The sequence below is a fragment of the Harpia harpyja genome, chromosome Z, assembly GCF_026419915.1.
Source record: "Harpia harpyja isolate bHarHar1 chromosome Z, bHarHar1 primary haplotype, whole genome shotgun sequence".
NCBI classification, from domain to species: Eukaryota; Metazoa; Chordata; class Aves; order Accipitriformes; family Accipitridae; genus Harpia; species Harpia harpyja.
The window spans coordinates 5,161,464-5,180,555 of record NC_068969.1 but is presented as its reverse complement, the minus strand read 5'-3'; the positions used below and the strand labels follow the sequence as shown (position 1 = coordinate 5,180,555).

The following is a 19,092-nucleotide window of genomic DNA, read 5'->3' as shown; positions in this document are numbered from 1 at the left end:
ATGAGAAGCTGAAAAATCCTTGACATTAGTCTAAACACTACTGAGCAACAACTGAAGACATCAGTGTTATCAACATTCTTCACATACTGAACTCAAAACGTAGCACTGTACCAGCTACTAGGAAGACAGTTAACTCTATCCCAGCTGAAACCAGGACACCCCCTCAGCTGTGTCGCTGCTGGGCCATGTCAGTCCCAATGTCCGTGCCACCGCGGCTGTCCTGGGGCGAGGCGCAGTGAGCAGCAGAGGGTGAAGTTGTGTGGGATGGCTGAGCTGGTGTAAGGCTCGCTGCTTTCGGGGAGGAGAGGTCCGACCTCCAGACATGCAGTTACGGTGTTTGCAGTCGTCTTGCTGAGCTGATCTTTTTTTTTTTTTTTTCCCTGGGTTAACTTTCTGCAACTTAGTACCCTGGATTGTCCATGGAAGGAGCTTGTAAATGCCCCAGGCAGAAGGAGGTGGTCAACACCCTGGCAGTGCAGGTGGAGAGGAGAGGAAGCAAGGCCCAGGCTGGAGGAGGAGGAAGAGGTGGGCATGGTCCCTGTGCTGGAGAGTGGTGGGTTAGCTCAGGATGAGTGGTTGCCTCAGCCAGCCTCATGGTTTTATGTTCTTAAAAGGGCCCTTCTCTTTCCCTGCTTTCAGCTGTGCCCTCTTGGTCCTCCCACATGCCAGCTGTGGTGCTGAGCTGATGCATCGATCAACTGATTGTGCTAACTTGGCATAAAATTGTTCTTTTTTTCAGCTAGACCCTTTCTTCACTGGCTTAGCAAAGTGGTCGGGAGGGGAGTCAGAGAGTCAGACCGTCCTCAGAGGCAGGGAGCCGTTGCATCAGCAGAGCTCTCTCTTGGGATGGTGCTCTTAGCCGTAACAGATATTTTCTTCTTCAGGGTTGAATTGTCCCCCCCTGGTTTCACTGTCCTGCAGGTGTCCTCTAGGCCTGCAGAGTAAGTCTTGGTGGGATTCAAAGTATGTTGTCTCTGGCAGACCTTCACATGCAGAGGGTGGGGCTTGGAAACAGTAGTAGAACTTGTCCCAGCTCCGCAGGCAGACAGTGGTCAGCTTTGTTTGGGGTTTTTCTTTAGAAAAGCAGGCTCCTAGCTTCATCTGACCTGTAAAGATACATTTGAATGAAGGTTTCCGCTGATGTGTTCTCCTTTCTTCCCCTTTTCTTGTGTTGTGGTCTCACCGCAGTGCTCAGCTATGGCATTTGCCGTCATTGCAACCCCAAATAAGGGTATGGTGTGTATTTTCTACTGTGCTTTCTGAGAAGGGCTCAATTCATAGAGGGTTACATGGGCAGCTTCAGAAATATTTTGGATCCTGGCTCCTCAGAGCTTTCCAACAAATTGGCTTAGAAGCCTCTTCCTGCAATACTTTGTTTCGAATACTCCTTGGTAAGGACCTGATGAGCGGCATTCCTCCCCTCTCTCCTCAGGGGCTGAAAAAGTGATTAGGAGAGAGGTTTCAGTTTACTCTAGCATAGTTACAGGTCACGCGAGTGCTGAATGCATATAGGTGATGAATTCACACTGGGTCTTTTCTTTTTTTGAACTAGATTGGACATTTAGACTTCAGAAAGCTTAATCTTCTGTGAAGTGTGTTCCTTAAGGGTGGGGATTAGCATTCAGTAATTTTGATGAGAGTTTCCAGTAGCAGATACTGATCATTTTATATCAGTCCCAAGGGCTGGGGATTGATTTTGGATGAGCTTGAGTAAGAAAAGGCTGGGTGATAGTTTGAACCAGCAGTTTTCCACTTGAGTGTTGAATTACGACAGGTGATGTGAAAGCCTTGTGCCACTGTCACAACTTGAGATCACAACATGGGGGCTGTCTGTGCTGTTGGTCCCTTGCCAGGGTGGCACTGCTTGCTTCTTGTCAGATAGGCTTCTTCCTTCTTTCTTGTGCATGGTCAGCCCCTAAATGGACTCTTCCAGGCTCTTGGGGAAATGCATCTTTTCCCAGAGCTTCCATGAGGCCCCGAAAGGATTTCCTTGTGTGTGTGCCACCTTTGGGACTTTTCGATTACAGGGGAGAGGGACCAAGAATGGTCGATAAAAACAATCCCTGTCTCTAGTGCTTGGTTATTCAGCAGTCCAGGATGCTGTTCAGATACCGCTTTAATCAGAATGGAAATAGTTGCTGAGTTTTTCCAGTATGGCTCCTGTGCCTCTCCTGTAAACTTATTCTCTAAAGCAGCCCTTCAGTACTGGTCTCTAGCTGAGAGTTTCCTCTACAGCAAGGAAAAGTTTCATCAGGCCTTCTCTAAATATTGCTGAAATAATGTGTAGAAATGTAAGGTGAGATCTTTGTTATCTTTGTGTTGGGTCTCTTGGGATTCCTAGAGGAAGGCCTTAGGTGTGGGCCTCTAGGTGGATAGCGAGGGGCATTTTGAGCCAGGAGGCAGAAAAAGATGAGTGTGCTGATACTGAATGGTTTGGAAAAGACCCTCCCTCTAGATCTGCCTTCTCTGAGGGCGAGTACTTTGCTTTTCCCAAAGTAAGGGGTTCTTCTAATAAGATGGTCTTGTAGTCATCTACAAATACAGAGTTTGATGCTAGTGGAAAATCTGGCATGATGATTTTTGCATCGGGATTGCAATGATATGAATATTTGAGGCTGCAATGCTTCCCTGTTCATGTCCCTTAGACTAACTAGAAGGTCTAAGGTCTTGACATCCGTGGAGTGTGAGCTCTCTGTGCTGTAGGAGCTGATTCCTGCATGACAGACCATGCATGGTGTTTTCCCCACTCCAAAGGAAGTATTTCTCGTGGAATTTTTACGATGGCGCCTGGGGCCTGCGTTAGAGAATAAAAGGCGGTTATTCTAAAACCTTCTCTGAATTAAACTTTGCAGGATCCTATCACAAAGATACATAGAATCAGTGTAGCTGTGTCTCTTCTTCTCCAGAAATTAGACTTCTACCTCTACAGACACAGGGCAAAGACTGGCTGGAGATGAGGGTGAGACTGCACCGGTTCAAAGGGCAAATCTTCCTTTAGTATGTTTCCTAAAATTCAAAACCTTCTTGCCTATCTGCTCCCCAAAATCCTCAGCATCTTTCCTTTCTCCTGCACGCTGTACAGTAGCGCATGCTTTAAGACATGTTGGCAAGTATAATTTCAGTAGTACTGGCAACAACTGAACTTAGTAGGCACGAACAACTTCTGTCATTGATTTCATTAGTTCTCACGTTGAGTTCATTTAAAGCTTCTGCCATGTGGTGTTTGTGCACAGAATAGCTGTGGTATGGGGTGTGTAAGTGGTCCTGCAAGTTTTGGAGTGTGGTCACAATGCAGATCTGTCCATCCCATGTGGAGTAAAGCATGAGGAATAGGGCAGTAAACCTTATTGTAATTGGCGTCCAGGTCAGATCAGGTGTTTTTTCCGGCTGGGCACTAATGTTTTTGTTGGTGGCAGTAATACAGAAATTATTTGGACTAACGATCTCATGTAATCTAACATAAAGGTCTGTGCCATGGCGCTGTATGTGTTTAAACGGTATGAATTCAGTTCCCCCAGAGTGAGCTGTTTGGCCAAAATGTGAAACTTCGTGTCCTCCGTGTGCGGAATTTTGTGCTTCCAGTAGTGTTTGTGAAGCTGGTGCTTTATATTTATCCATATGCCAGCAGCCTTGTGCTGGTTGCTATTTCAGGAAACACTTTATCACATCTTAGAATAAAATTTTGTTTGAATATCAGGGGTCAGCCTTTAGGGAGGTAAGAAGTTTGATCTTCTGAGAATAACAATTGCTGAAAAGAAATACAAATCTCCTTCAGAAATGTACAGAGGAAGCTAAAGCAACATGTTGTAATGGTACTGCATGCAAAACCCCACGAACCCTTGGTAGTAAACTGTAAGAAAAGTGTAAGAACGGGGCTTTATAGCCTCATGAAAACTTTGTAATCAAAGTGAATGTGAAAAAGGGCTTCATTTGCTCCCAGCAAAGATGTACAATTGTATATTGTGGACTTAAAGCACTGAGAAGGCAGCGGTGTTCCCCTGTGTGGTAATGGTGATAAGCCGGGATAAAAGTTGCGTGCAATTCTGTCTGCTGAACGTGGCAGAGTGAAGTACGTGGTGATTACCATGGCTAATTTAGGCGTGAGAAGGCTTGCTTAAAAGCCTCGATCAGAGGTGGATGAGCTCCTGGAGTCTAGAAGCAGTACTCCAGACCTGTGATGTGGTTCAGTCACCACCCTCCCCTCAAACCAGTATCCCAGCGCTGGTACCATAGTACTGCATGCCCCTTATTCCTGGAAACTGGAATCCTGACCCTCCTCTTGCTTCTCCCTGCCATGCTGGTCCTGTGCTGCTACGCCAAAGCCTGCCATGCTCCTGAAAGTTCCTAGTTGTTGGGTCAAGTGGAAATGGTGCAACTGCTGCTCGCCTCCGCCTCCTGCTTTCGCCCTGCCCCAGCAGTGGCTGCGGCGAGTTGGAGCCAGGACCTGCTGGGACAGGTAGGGCCATGCATCGCTCGCTGGCGCCTCAGTGACTTTTGATCTGCAAACTGGATGTGGCTCTGTGCGCTCAGCTCGGTCTGGCAGTCGACTGCGCCTGGCCTGTGGGCGTCCCAGGGGAAAGGGGTCGTGGTACTGTCCTGCCGTCGCAGGAAGAAGCTGTTTCCTGCAGACCTCCGCACTGCATCCTGGTGCTGTGTGCTTTGCGCCAGCGTGACCCAGCTCAGCAGCCTCCAGCCTTTTTCTCTTCCCTCAGTTGCAGACTCCTAAAGCTTCCCCTGGAGGTGCATAACTTTGTATAGCAAACTTAATCCTGCTGACTTCAGGTAAGCCTTTTTGCACCTTTTATGGATTTCTTATAGTCTGTTCACATGCTGGTTGAAAACCATTGCCTTGATATGGTGCTTCAGGAGATAGTTTGAGGCAGCTTCTCCCCTGCTCCATAAAGAAAAGCAGAGAACAGAGGAGGCAGTGAGATCTAGGATTTGATTTTTCCTGAAGTTAAAATGAAAACTCAGGTCCTGCAAATAGGGGCAGTTCTGCCCGTTGTGCCGTGGGTGCACATACCTGTGTTTTGTGATGAGTTGGTCAGCTCAGATCCTGCTGGAAAAGCAGTCCACCACCAGCACGAGGGAGATCATGGAGAGCAAGTTTGGGTGCAGAGCTCTTCCTTGTGTCTTTTGGACTGGTGTAGTATGTGGCTTGGTCACGCCAGCTGAGAGCCCAGGGAAGAGAGTGCTTCACATGCTGAAGTCCTATTTTCTGGTCTTATATGGGAATTCAGACTGGCTAAGCTGACTCCCTATCCAAGTGTTTAGGGTTGGGATTCTTCTTTAAGCAGTGACTTAAGGTGATGATTCTTAGCAAATTCTGCGCAGCTGACTCTAAGCCCTGTTTGGGACCAGCAATTGTAGGCTGTGCCAACTGGAAAAGGTCAGCTGAAGCTAGAAGCTGCCTGGGCACATGGCTGGGTGTCTGGTTTGGAGTGAGGAAGAGCCACCCTCAGTATCAGCAGAAGCAGATGGCTTGGCTCTGCAGCCTGAACTGATCCAGGAGCAGACACTTTTAATTTCCTAGCATGTCAGTGTCTGCTCTGGTTCAAGGCAGACCCAGGCACCTACAGAAGCTTGTAAACACACAGGTCTGCATCTCAAAAGAGCAGAAAAGCTGTCTGCTCCCCACTGGGAGTGGAGGAAGAGTCTTGGTGGGAAACTTGGTGATGTAAATGTACTCTAAGGAGATGGGCTTGAGGATCAGCTGGAGTAATTGAAGTGGCCAGTGTTGTCCTGCTTGGGCTTTGTGGTAGCTGCCAGCTGAGCTGATGTGCAAAGCACTTTTGAAGGCAAACAGTTGTCCTATTTACCTTCCCTCTCCTCAATGGAAAGGAATTACCTGTGTCAGCAGAGCTGGGAAGTTATTTTTCTTCTTTAGGCTTGGTTGGGAGGAGTATACATTTGAACTCTTCTGTGCGTAACTAGTTAAAGATCCTTCTGGAGCAGAGACAAGGTAAAACATTGCAGCTCCCCATCTGGGTGGTGATTCTGAACGGAAGCGCAGCCCTTCGGAGAAAATGGTGCTACATCAGTAGCTGATGCTGCTGAGCAGACTGCTTATTGCTCCAGGTTTTTATCTTAGGCTGGTCTCCTGGACTCAAACAAGTTGATGATGCAGACAGGCTGTTCGTGCAGGAAAGAGGTCTTGCAGCAGCGTCTTGTTCCATTTGCTGTTGGCAGGCTTTAGAGCAGTCCCTTGCATAGAAAAGTCACATGAGAAAAGCATTTAATGTATTTTTAGATGTCTTTTAAAGTGGCTTAGTGGCTGAAAAGAAACCTGCGTCAGGTCACTTGCCTGCTTGCTGCAGTTTGCCCAGAAGTGCTCGAGTGGACTATTAATGTGGAATAGATCCATTCGGAGACTTCTGCTGTAAGTGAATTGTGCTGCCTGCTACCAGGATGCAGCTGGCTGTGGGAGGTGTGGCCCTTGCTGTCAGTATGTGCTGCTTAGATGCTGCTTAGGACAATAGTGGGAAATGAATGGGAGATGTCCAGCTGAAACCAGTTTAATTTCTTTTTCTCTTTATCTTTTGGGATTGTTTGGGTTTTCCTTGGTGACTTTCTCAGTGCTCTGGCACAGCACAGTTATTTACAGTGTCCAAACTTGGCATGCTCAGCTTCTTGGTTGGTTTGAGCTGGTGCTGCTGGCAGGAGAGGTCCTGCCTTTCACTTGTGCAAGGGAAAAGGGAAGTGGTCTTGCAGACCCCGCATCCAGCCAGGAAGCTGAGCCAGATGGAAACTGGCCTCTTGTTTGTCTCTTGCTGGGTTTCTTTAATGTGTGTCAGCTCCCCCATCCACTTCTCTGTGCGGCTGTAACACTTGTACCGGCACAAAGGGGAGAGAGAGGTGGGATGGGAGAGGTGGAAATGCTTCCTCTGGAAGTAACACCAGCTTGAAAGGACTATGAAGCTGGCCATGCTGCTGCTGTGGGTCTTCAAGCAGGCCAGGGCACATGTGCCTTGTGAGGAAGAGTCAGGGAGAAGGTTCAGCCATTCCTTTCTCTACAAAACATTGAATTTCCAAGTCTTTGCCAACATGGGAGAATGTGTGCTGCTCATGGGCACGTGTTGCGTGATCTCTTGAGACCTTTGTGGGCCATTGAATAGGAGGAAAAGTGCACAGGAGTAGGAAGGAAGCATGATGCAAGAATCACCTTGTGTCATGGACGGGAGAACTGCTGTAATGCATGCATTGGGGGGTGGAACTATGAGCTGAAATCCTGGATTGCACGTATGGGGTGAGATTATTGGTGGTCACGGTTATTTGGTACTTGTTTGGTGGCTGGGCTGTTATACCAGTGCCTACCAGATAAGAAGAAAAGTTATTTCCAGGAGTCCTGCCCTTTCAGAATAAGCTAAAAGAATGGGAAGCGATGCCAGGTGAGGAGAGCAGGGGACTTGAGAGAAGCCTCCTTTAAGAGCAGCAGTATTTTTGTAACAGCTAACACAAAATATTAATGTAAATAAGACAAGCTGTGATTTTTACCTTGAAGCATCTGGTGAGGTGATTCTTCAGTGATAATGTGTAGGCAGGTGGGACAAGAGAGCTGGAAAGTGCTGGATCGCTCTCCTTGTTCTCGGAAATGGTTTTGACCATAAATGATGAAAGTCTGTGTATAACAAGAGGAGGAGGAAGCCAGACAAAGTAAAATCTGGAAAAGGAGCACTTTTTTCTCATTTATTTACTAGGATGCTTAATAATGGGAAGAAGTAGCTGGGGGGTGGACTATGGCTTTCCCATCTCTTGAACCCTTTGACTCAAGACAATGTACAAGATTGACTTTAATCAAGAGGAGGAAACTTTAGGGACCTGTGTAACAGATCTCACTAGATGCTAGCCTTCAATGTGATGTGGGCATATTTAAGAACATAATCTAAAATATAAATGTTGAGCTTTTCAAAATGACCAGCTAAACTAAATGTGTATTTAGCAAGCAAATTTGTTTTTCTTGTCCCTGTCACCTAAAATGAGCGTGGCTGTGCTAAGAGCTCTTCTGAGATGTCGCTGTCTCTCACCCAAAGCCCCAAATCGCTGCTTAATTTATGCTGCCTCAATTTGAGCCCAGGTTTCTGGAGATGAATTTTAATGGCGAACGCGGAGCCGGCGCTGGAGTGCGGTGTTTGTAGGTGGGTGTGCTGGTGAAGGTGGTCTCTGGGGGTGCCACGAAACCAGTGCCTGCCATGTGTTGTCTGGGGCGGGTTAAAGCCCGATGCGTGCTCTCGGGCTGCGGCGAGGCGGGAGAGCACGGCAGCAGATGGACGGCTGCATGTGCCGCTGTCAGGACTGCCTTGTAGGGAGATGTGCCGGCTGCCGGCCATTTCTGGGAAGGCTCCTGGGGCCGGTGGCTCCTGCGAGCTTTGCCTGTGGGGCTGGGGACGTGTACGCCTGGCGTTTTCCCCGGGTGTCTTTTAGTGCCTATATAAATACCAGCAGGTTTCAGATGCATTGCGGATTCTCCTCTGGTCCTTTTTTAAGCCCAAGTCATAGATAGGTTGGTGCTCGCTTGTGGGTCCGGCTGATCTGTCTTTAGAAATGATGTAATGATTAAACTTTGCTTCATGGCAGCTTTCCTGTGGTGCTGCTCTCCTAGGTCTTGTTTTTCTGTTCTCTTCAGGCCTGAGCATTGCAGGTGCCAGGTGTGATACATTTAAGCCTTGGAAAAAAAGTTAATTTAGCAGAACTTGCAAGGAAGTGATGTTTCTTACAGTGAGCCAGACTGGTTGCAGTCTCTCTTCTCCTTTTGATGCAGATGCTGATTTTGCTCGCTCTACTTCCCGGGGAGCCTGTCCTGGCTGCAGCACAGCTTTGCACTAGATTTCATAGTTAACGCTCTTTGGAATAAGAGTCATTTAAAAATATCCAGCCAAGAAAGAGTACAAGATGTAATTCCAGTGAAGTGTTTTTCCTTTTTTTTTTTTTTTTAGAAGGATGGTAGTTTCTATTAAAGGGAATTGACAGCACCTGGCCTTTAGCCCTGGGTGGGATATGAGCTCTGAGGGTGTGTCCCTTTGCTGCGGGGCTGAGGTGGGTTTCTGAACTCCTTCAAACAGTGCAAAGCTCAAATCAAGACATTCCTTGCACGCCTGGTATTTTTATAGTTAACCTGTGAAGCTTTTGTGTACGAAGCAGAGGTCCTGGGAAGGGATGAGAAACAAGCTATTTTTACTCCATCACAAATAGGGCTTGGCATGTTTATTTTAGACTCTGGAGCCGCTCAGGCCAGTGTGGGGTTTTTTTATGGTCTTCTACTGTTACTATCAGATTAAAAAATAAATTTGAACTCTGGAAATCACAGGAAAATAGGGTGCCCCGGTGTACTTGGCTCCGGCGAGGCTCCGAGGAAGCTGCAGGGAGGAGTTGGTGGTGTCGCCTGTCGTGTAGTGTGCCAGTCTTGGGTTTGCCTACATATCAGAGGAGACTTTGCTGAGCCACCAGCTGACGATGGACTACTGGCCCTTCTATTGCATAAACTGCCCTGCAGAGAAACCATTGCCTTGCTGGGTGTCCTAACTGGATTTTTAAGAAGTCCCCAGCTGAATAACTTGAGGAGCTCTGGAAGCAGAGCTTGGCCATTAGGTGAGCGGCGCTGCAGCAGGTCGCTTGCCTCCTCCTGCTCCAGAGAAGATTCAGGTTGCCAGCATAGCTTTGAATCTTTTTTTTTTTTTTTTCTGCAGAAAAGTTCACCAGGCAGTGGGAGGTGAAATTAATGAGACCAGCTCATTTTCCTCCTGCCACTGGAGTCTGAAAGAGGGAGGATTTAGGTCAGCCCTCTCGAAGAGTGGGAGGACCCGAGGTGGGTCCCATCCCTGGCCCTATGCGGCCTGGCCTTTGGTCTTGCTGATGCGGTGTGGTTGAGGAGTGTCCTTTTAATTGCAAGTGTGCTTTACACAGGCACCTCAAACTTTTAAGCTCTTTATCCTGGTTTATTATTAGAAGCTATTAAAAGTGTGGCCAGTGGTGTGTTCACACTGTGGTGGTGGCATGCACGATTTTCAGTGGTGGGTCACAGGCTTTTCGTATCAAGCATTGTACAAACACGTAAGACAAGCAGCCCAGATTGCATCTGCCCACACAGGCTTAACCAAGCTCCTTTGCTTAACTGAGATACCTAGACAGCAGCTAGCCCAGACCTCCAGGCTGGGACATCCCAGCTGAGCCCCTGGTCTGATCCCAGCCCCTCTGGGGTGCAGGCTGGAGGCGTAGCTGATCTGAGAGGCTATATGATGGTTATTATGAAGCAATACCCTACTGAGAAACTAGTCAAGTTATTGACTATTTAATTGATTCACTAATAAACACTGCTGATAGTAATTTACAGTTAGAGCATTTTACACACTTGTAGCTCTAAAGCTGGTAATTATTACTGCTAAATCTGACAAATTGCACTACTACCAAATTGTAAATCTGTCGCCCTTCCCTCCCATGCCACTTTGTGTTAGGGTGCAAGTCTGTCCCAGTTTGCCCTCCTATGGCAAGTCTTTTGGACACAGCCTGGGTGGAGAGTCCAGCAGGTTGTCCGGGGGGCGTTCCTTGGCATCCCAGGGGGTTTCAGTCTGCACATTGGGGTCGTGGCTGTCCCTAGGTGCCCCTGCTCCTACCACAGGAAGATTGACCCTCCTTTGTTCTTTATATTACACGTTATTCTCCATATTTTTTTTTCTCTATTTCAGGACCCATCTCTTCATTGCCCCTGTCCCTCCCTTTCTCTGCCCAGACTCTCAAATAACAGCCCCTTACTACTTTTTGCTGATCGGTTTCAACCCTGCTACATCCATACCCAAATCTGGCATTCCTGTTACTTACGCAATCTCAACCTTATATGGCTGTATCACTGCTATGGTCATCTTGGTACAGGTGGCCTTGCAAGTCCCCACATCCCAAAGCTCCCCTACAATTATGTGGCGCATGTTGGGTACCCTACACCTAAGACAAATTTCCCTAAGACAAATCACTCCACTTTAGCCTTGATTCTTCTACCTGTGTCCAATTAAGCAGTTTCTTAGGTGCAGTCTGCATACCAGTACAACACATTAACATTTTTCACAGTTTCTAGGTTTACCCAGCATCCTTACCCTGGAGCTGTTGGAACCGCTGCCGTGGCTCCCTGCAGAGGTCCTGGCTAGCTGTGGCTAGCAGTGCTCTGCCAGGACCTCCTGCTTGTAGCTGTCCCTGAAGAATTTACAGCCTAAGCTGTAAGGATGGGAAAGGAGATAGAGGGGGTCATCTAGTCCCGTTCCTGCTGAACGGTCACGGAGCTCCTCTAACCTGATTTAGCTGATAACTCGTGAGGAACGCTGGCAGGCAGCTACCTGCCCCACGTACCTGACCCAGCAGGCATGCCCTCTCCCCATCTCCCTGGCAGGGCTGGTAGAGATGACTGTAGTACCTTGGGAGTGTTTTCCCCCTTTCAGTAGCAACCAAGAGCTTGAAGAGCAGGAGGCTTTGTGGTGAGGGTTGGTATTTCAGCTTGGTTGGTATCTGTTTGGTTGACTTAAATCTGTCTTTCAAAAATGGGTAAGGCAACCAGGCTCGGAGTGTCTGGTCTGTTCTCCAAAGAAAACACATGCTTGGCCACAGCTGTGTGTTTTTTGGATCAAGCAGGCCTGCATTCATTTGCGAACATTAGTATTTGTGTACTGTAAAGCGCTGGTGGAAATCTATGCTCTGAAGGTTAAGCTGTGTTTTGTCGGTATCTCTGGTGCACAAGAACCCCTATCCCTGATGGGATGGGAACGTCAAGTGGCAGAGTGACCAGCAGAGCTGGGGTGCAGGATGTGCCCTGAGCCGTACCCTGCTGTTTGCTAGTGCTTTGGACCTTCCAAAACTATGACTGCCATGTCTGGGTTTTCCCTTTTTGCCTGTCAGGTGAGAAGGTTAGATATCATTGTGAATGCAGTGTGTTTGGGTTGAAGAAGTGTATGGCTCTAGACCTATTTGCAGGCAGGGTACCCAGGTTAGGATGCAGGATGATCCGTTCTCCCTCTGCACGCTGCTTTGCCATGTCTTTAGAGGAGAAGGGCCTTTGGGGAGCTTTGGCATGTCTGTGGTGTAGTTGGCTTGTTACGTGCAGTACTTCGGTCTTGGCAGCCTTGCGCACTGCTCAAACGGAGCTCCCAGAAATTGCTGCCAGTTGTATGTACTGTGGCTTTGTCAATGACAAAAATACCTAGTTCTAGAGAGAGTTACTTTGCATGCAGAATTACTGGTGTATTTTCTTTTGCTTATTGGCCTGTAAAAAAGGAAAAAAAAAAGGTAGATTTGAAAATGAAACCACTGTTGTTGGTTTGTGAATAAAGATGTGTTAATCCACAAGGCTCGATGTATCGGTAGAGACCTAATGTTATAACACAGAATAAATGTCTTTGTAGAAAAGCACCTGAAAAAAACCCAGAGATGATCCGATGTTATACCCTAGGTAACACGGCACAGTTTTAAAAATTGGCAGCAAATTTGGCTGGCAGCCTGCAGGTCTAAAATTTGAAGCATTGCACTGTACTTGACTGATATAATAAGTTTTGAAACAAAGTGACTTAAAATATTTATAGCAAATATACTCAGGGACTGGAATGCAACTAGACTAATGCCTAAAATATCCCTGGAAGAGTTGTATGGCTGGTCAGTGTTTGTTTCCCAAACTCTATTTTCAACTCTTCCAAACCTTTCCATAGGTGTTTCGGACAGCTTTTCCCTGGTGCGCTGTGCTCCTAGGCTGCTGCCCGCAGGCTGGGCGAGCTGGTGTGCCGGGAGGGCTCTGCGCTGAGCCCCCCAGCACAGGTAACCCGCTGCTCTTGCCCGGAGGGTCCCACAGCAGGGTGCTGGGGAGGCTGCCCGGGGGGCTGCGAGCCCCTTCCCCGGCTGGTGTGGGTCCCTTAACCCAGGACAGGTGCAGCTGCAGACTTGCCCTCCTTGTGCTGCTGGAGGAATTTGGCCCTTTGGCCAAATGACTCGCTCCTCCTTTTCTGGGACCAGCCAGCCTGTCCCCTGGTGAAACGGCCCTTCCTGGGGTCCTCGCTGCCAGGGGCTTTCCTCCCACGGCTCAGAGTGGCCGCAGGGAATGAGCACCCCACGACACGCTCTGGTCCTCCTAATGCATCCTAAGCAATTTGTTTTGTTTCTTTTATTTCCTGTGTTTCCTGCACTGGCTTCACCCTGACTTTTCCCATGCTCCTCGTTCCCTCAAAACTGGGGACCTGTCAGGTGCGTTTTTCGCAACACAATATCCCTAACAGGCAACTCTTACCTCTTAAATAATCCTCTCAAGGAAGAGGAAGCCAGAAGGGTTGGGGACAGTGTCTATAACCACCTTATCACCTGCAGCTTCCAGACCTGGGAGGAGTTGAAATCAATGTGTTTGTCGCTCCTGCAGAATAAACAGCCTTGTGAGGACTTTGGCAAGCAGAGCTGTGGCTGTCTTTCCGAGGCGGTTGTATAGTTTGCTTTCTGGGACAAAGGCTACTTAGACATCTGGATTGCATTGGGGATTTTAGGGGAAACATAAATTATTAGTTTGCTGTGAATGGAGAATGACTTTGATGGCTTTGCGAGTGTGCTCTCACCAGCTTACTACTACACGGGCTAAATCCGCATTCTCCTGGTTCAGAAGGAGAAACTGTGACTGCGGAGGCTGTTTGCTGTGTCCTGGGAACAGGAGGCTGAGCAGACCTCTCCCGACCTTCTGGTGTGTTGAGAAAACATGCTTGTTTTATGGGCAGTTAATTTATAGAAAGTTCCTGTTTAAATTTCCTCCAAGAGCCGTAAAACTGGAGGACAGCTGCACCCATTAGCCAGCTACTCAAATGCTGCTCACACCTGGCTTGCCCTCCCCTTCCCCTTGCTGCTGCTAACTTTTGGCTCTTTTGTAAGACCGAGTATGGCAGCCTTGGGAAATAACCTCAAAAACTGGTCAGGAAGCTGCTCTGCAAAGAAGGGTGGCTGACCAGTGCTCATGGTGTTTGGGGTGTCCTGCCTGCTGAGCCACAGCTCTTTGTGCTGGGCTCTTCCCCAGGAGCGTCCAGAATAAGTCAGATTTTGTATTGCATCCACCTTGGTTTATAAAGGCACTGCTATGCTGTCTGCCTTAAGGAGCGGTGCTGCCTGTTGATGGACATAATCGCTGTGGTCTGAAATAAAAACCTGGTTTGCATTTTACTCCTCTTCCAGGTGTGGGGAAAGCTGTGTTTATTTCCTGCTGCCTCCATCCTTCCCCAAAGACTGCAAATAAGCAAAAACTCGTAGATTTGTTTGCAGTTGTGTGTGTTCATCTTTCAGTGAAAGGGAGGCACTTTTAGATGGGTGTTGGGCCACCCAAACTCCAGAAACCCTGCTTTGCCTTGGCTCCCTGCAGCAGCCAGGCTGATAGGATTTCAGTATGGGTATGCGCTCTAATAAATTTGATCCTAATAGCTGATTTTGATCTAGTCTGACAGAGAGGTTGGGATCTTAAAGACAGTGAGCTCTTGATAGCTCCTCGGAGCTGCTTTTTCCTCTTCTGACAACAGTCAGGCTAACGTTCCACTCCTCTGCTTCGAGGCTCTGCTATAATTGTACTGGTTTATTTTCCTTCACCTTCTTGCTGTGTTAAAACTAACTTGAAGAAAAGGAGGAACTTCCAGCCCATGTCCAGGGCTAAAAACCAGAACTAAACTCCTGCTCCTTCACTCCCAGAAATATCTGTTGCTGCTCTGAACAGCTGTCCTGCCCGGCCTCCCGGCTGTCCGTGCTCATCAGCCCTCCGCTGTGGGGAAGGCAGCAAAGCCTTCACCCTTTTGGAGAGGCTGGTGTGTTTCCACCCTTATGTCCCTTTTTTTTCTAGGGAGTGGTTGACCAGTGCAGAAAATTACTTTGGTGTGAGTGGCTGGAGGCTACAGAGACTTTTCTGGAGCCCCCTGCTTTATCTGCCAGGAATTTAAAAGAGGTATGATGGCAGGAATGAGCAAAGGGGAGCACTTAACGCTCATTACAATTTCTGAACCTGTGAGGGCTCCTGGAATAAACCCCTTCAGTAGGTTCCCCAATCTCATGCAAGAATACTGTCTTTGGCATGCTCGGGGCCTGAAATCCCTTCGTTTTGTTTAAGCTGGGGCCTGCTTCCCTTCCTTTAAATCTCCTCTGCAGCAGTTGATAAGCAGCTGGTCCCTTCTCAGGGAGAAAATGCTGCAGAAAAAAATGCCAGGAATGTGAACAGCAGGTGGGGACTGGCAGATGTACTTATCAATCACGACAGGCTGACGAGTGGTTTATTCCTCTAAAGAGCTACTGTTTGCCTCTGGCTTGATTTGCGCGTGTCCTCTCCAACCCCCTCCAGCCTCTATCAGGGTTCAAGAGAAGAGCGGGGTAGTTTTCCCATTTTTTTCTGGGGCATGGCATGCTGTGTGCAGGACTCCCTGCTCCAGGAGGCCAGAAGAAGGGGGTGGTGGAGGCAGACCCTCTAGATCACACTGGAAGGGTCACAGCAGCATACCTGGCAGATAACATGCTACATCTTGGGGATGGGCTTTGGGAAATCTTGCTTCCAGGTTGCCCAAGTAGAAGGCAGACTTGATTAGTTAATTGAATTTGCTGCACTGTTGCTTTTCAAAACATGACTTCATATCTCAGAGGAGTCTGGAGTTATTTCAGTGGACAAAACCCTGTTTTAAGGTGGTGATACTTTGAGGAGATCACCTGCATTGACAAGTGGGAAGACTGTGTGGCTCTGGATTGCAGAACTGCACCTGTAGATAGGGGGAGCAGGACCCTCTGGTCATGGGGGGGGGAGCTGAAGGGATTCAGCCATAGTGTGAGTACTTCTTGAACTTGTTTTTTGCTGTGGCTGCTCCTGGTTTTTTGAGCACCTTGCACTTCATATGGAGATTCCTTTTTCTGGTAGGACAACCCAATTTACATGAAATAACAGGCTGAATGGTGAAAAGCCTTTGTCTGTTGATCTCTGAACAGCTTTCCTGGGCGTGTTGGCAGTGTATGTTACAAGCAGAGCAAACCTCCTGTCACAAATGACATTATGGATGTTTTTCCCAGCCTTCAAGCTTTCATTCTGGCTGATGTGCTTGTGTCAGAATACATGATGCCTCAGTACTTTGGATCTACTCCAGTTCTGTGTGCTGGTTCTTGCAAAACCCAGAATAAGCTATAGACTTGTAGGTGATGTGATTAGACCTCTCCTTCAATGACTCGTGGGGTGTTTTGCTGGGCTACTTCAGCTGGTCTGGATAATGCTGTTGCCTGCAGTGCTTCAGGGCACCTATCTCCAGTCTCAGTGATTTGCCTTTATAGGGACGCTGCTGATTTAGATAGTTGATATCTTTAAAGAAAATGAAGGCACATTTGCCCCAAGTCCTTTTATCAATTTTTCTTCAGATTGTTTCTTGTTTTTGTGAAAGAGCAGAGTAAGAAAGAAATAGCTTTTCTGAGGAAGAAAAGCAGTGAGAAGAAGGGAGCAAGGCAGTACTATGGCACAGAATAAAGACCTCGGGAACGTAACTTTTTGCAGCAGCAAAATGGTATTTTCAAACTCTGTTCCGACAGCACCATCTTGCCTAAACAGGGCTTGTATTTGGGAGGTGCTTCCTTCAGGTTTTAAAGTAGTTTAGATTCTAGAGCAAAGGCAGCAATTTAAGCAGTGATGCTAATCACAGTGCTATTTGCATTGCTACCTAACTGCATTCTGCGTAGCACCTCGCCCATGGACTGGGTCGGAGGCCAGCATCCGGACTGCGCCCTGCTGCTCTGCTCCCGCTGCCCTGCGTGCAGCTCTGGAGTCCTGCCTGGCTCACGACTGCAGGCGGGTCAGCCGGTGAGTAATGTTCCCATGGAGCTGCCTTCAAGGGGAATTATCAAGCAGAGGCTGGGACGGAGCAGGGCGTAGCGGCAGTAACCGGGGAGCACGCACGTCCAGATGCTGTAAGCCCCTTAGCACATTCCCGAGAAGTTGCCTCCCAGTTGCAGTGATTTGGCCAGAGCTCCCTCTTGCAGGACTTTTCCGAATTCATTCCTGTTTGGAGTGGATTCAGTCTAAAACTCTGGGTGTGGGGTAGCCTGCTTTAGCTGCTGTGGCAGTTTTTCCCTCCGCAGGCCTGCGTGGAGGAGCAGTGAGTGTCTTAGTGACACCGGTCACACCGCCTGCTGCAGAGACTGTCTGATGGTGGAGTTGCATTTAGCTCTTGAACTTAATTGCTCACCTTGGAATTTCCCATGCTGTGTCCCTGCCTCAGGCTTTGTTTCAGGTTTTCAGCAAAAGCAGTTCAGCCATTTCCAAGAGTTAAAGGATAAAAAAGCTTTAGGTTGTCAGTATTTTAAAAAAAACCAAACGGAACCTAACTGCTTGCATTGAGAGGTACTTGGTCTGGCACAATGGCTGGAAGGTTGCCCTCCCCCCGTTGCAAGGCATGTGCCATCTCCTTTCCCAGCAAAAATGCCCCGTATCTTATGTATCTTATCAGGTTACAGGCGTCGGAAAGGCTCCCCGTTCACCAGTGCTTTGTAGACTTGATCTGCCAAGTTAAGGTTTTCAAAGATCCTGTCCATACAGGGCCTCCTCCAGCCCGGGGCCCGAGGGGCTGAATCAGTGCTGGGGATGGAGGGAGGTGCTGCCACCGGCCGCCCTCAGCCCTGGGAGCAGGATCCTGTCTCTCCTGGGCTGGTTGCTGACAGCCGTGGATGGCTGAAGGGCTTGCCTGTCTCAAAGGGCAGGAGAATAAAAAGCTGGAATAGGGGTGGAGAATAGGAGTGAATTTTGGTGCTTGCTGTGACCTGCTCATGGACAACCTTAATTCTCAGGTATTCTGACTTTTTTAACTCATTATTTGCAACCTTGAGGTTTTAGGTATTGTCTGTGTTACCTAGAGCAGCATCATATGCTGTTGGGAGAGGGGGGAGCGGTTTAGGCTCAGCCTACAGCAATGAGCAAAGTTCCCAGCTGGCATAAGGTCTTGAGGAATAAATGAGAGGCAGTCTGTCTTCTGCTGCTGCCCTGTGGTGGGAGGCACCGCTGTTACATTCAAAAGCTTTTTTTTCCTGTTTTTTGTGGGAGGTGCTTCAGTTCTGTAACCTGGTTTTGTTTGCTCTGAACTTTGCTGCAATGGGATAGTGAAGGCCTTTGGAGGACAACACTGAACTTATGATTATATTTGGGAAGTCCCAAAACTGCATCATTCTTGATCATTATAGTGTGCTTCTCGATACAGCTGTTGTCATACATGACTCTGAGAAGTGCCAGGTACAAAACTGCCTCAGGAGTCCAGCCTCTCCAGCAGAAAGGCTGAAGACGCAGCAAAACTGCACTGGAGACCTTGTCCGAGCTGGAAGAAAATGCTTCCTTTGGGGAGGCTGACGAATGAGTCCTGGCTATCTACTGTTTTAAAAACCGCAAACTGCTTTATGTGAAACACCTTCGTGGTGTTGGGGAGGGCATCTTCTCCTGTCCAACACACAGCTGGTGTGATGGTGGTGATGCTGTGGTGCAAAGAGTGTTGTGGTCCCTGATCAGAGACCTGGTGAGTGAGCGCTTGGTGACCATAACTAGTAAGCCAGGTTATTTTTGGCATAGCTTCTCTGCTTTATAAGGGATGGACTGAGCTGCTAAAACCACATTTTTCCCCTACAACCCGTTATTAAGCCCAGAAGAGGCTCAAGTGCCAATGCAGAGTTGCTCTTCAGAGGGGCTGTTGTGGAGCTGGAGATTAACAACCCTGGCTGCGGTGTAACTTTTTTTTTTATTTTTAAACTTTAAGCCTAGCCCCTCCAAGTGAGGATACAGCGGGTGTGGCCAGGCTTTGCGACTGGCTCTGCTGAATGACTTTTAAGTCACCTGCCCACATCTGGACCGTTCTGCATCCTCCAAATGTGGTACAATGTGCAGCTTAGTCCTGCGGGACCAGCCTGATCTCAGCTGAGACCCTACAGGTCGTCGCTGAACCTACAATCTTTTAATGACAGTAAGCCAAGGAAATACTATATAACCATTGAAGTAAAATAACATAAGCAAAGCAAAGCTTTGGTGCACGTAATTGGGTACCTAATTGCTGCGCTTGCCACCTGGGGATTGGAATTGCTCTCCCGCTCTGGAGGCTGAATGGGACATACTGT

General features: G+C 48.2%; 1 protein-coding gene across 4 annotated transcripts in view; it reads left to right on the top strand.

Annotated features, from left to right (window-relative positions):
* Positions 1-19,092, top strand: part of DAG1 (dystroglycan 1) — a 54,794-nt gene that overhangs the window by 4,749 nt on the left and 30,953 nt on the right. The window contains exon 1 of one of the 4 annotated variants that reach the window (XM_052777339.1): positions 4,587-4,782. The exons of the other annotated variants lie outside the window; for them this stretch is intronic. The gene's annotated coding sequence lies outside the window, so the exon portion shown is untranslated. Of the gene's footprint in view, positions 1-4,586; positions 4,783-19,092 lie in introns of those variants that run through there. 4 annotated transcript variants of the gene reach the window in all.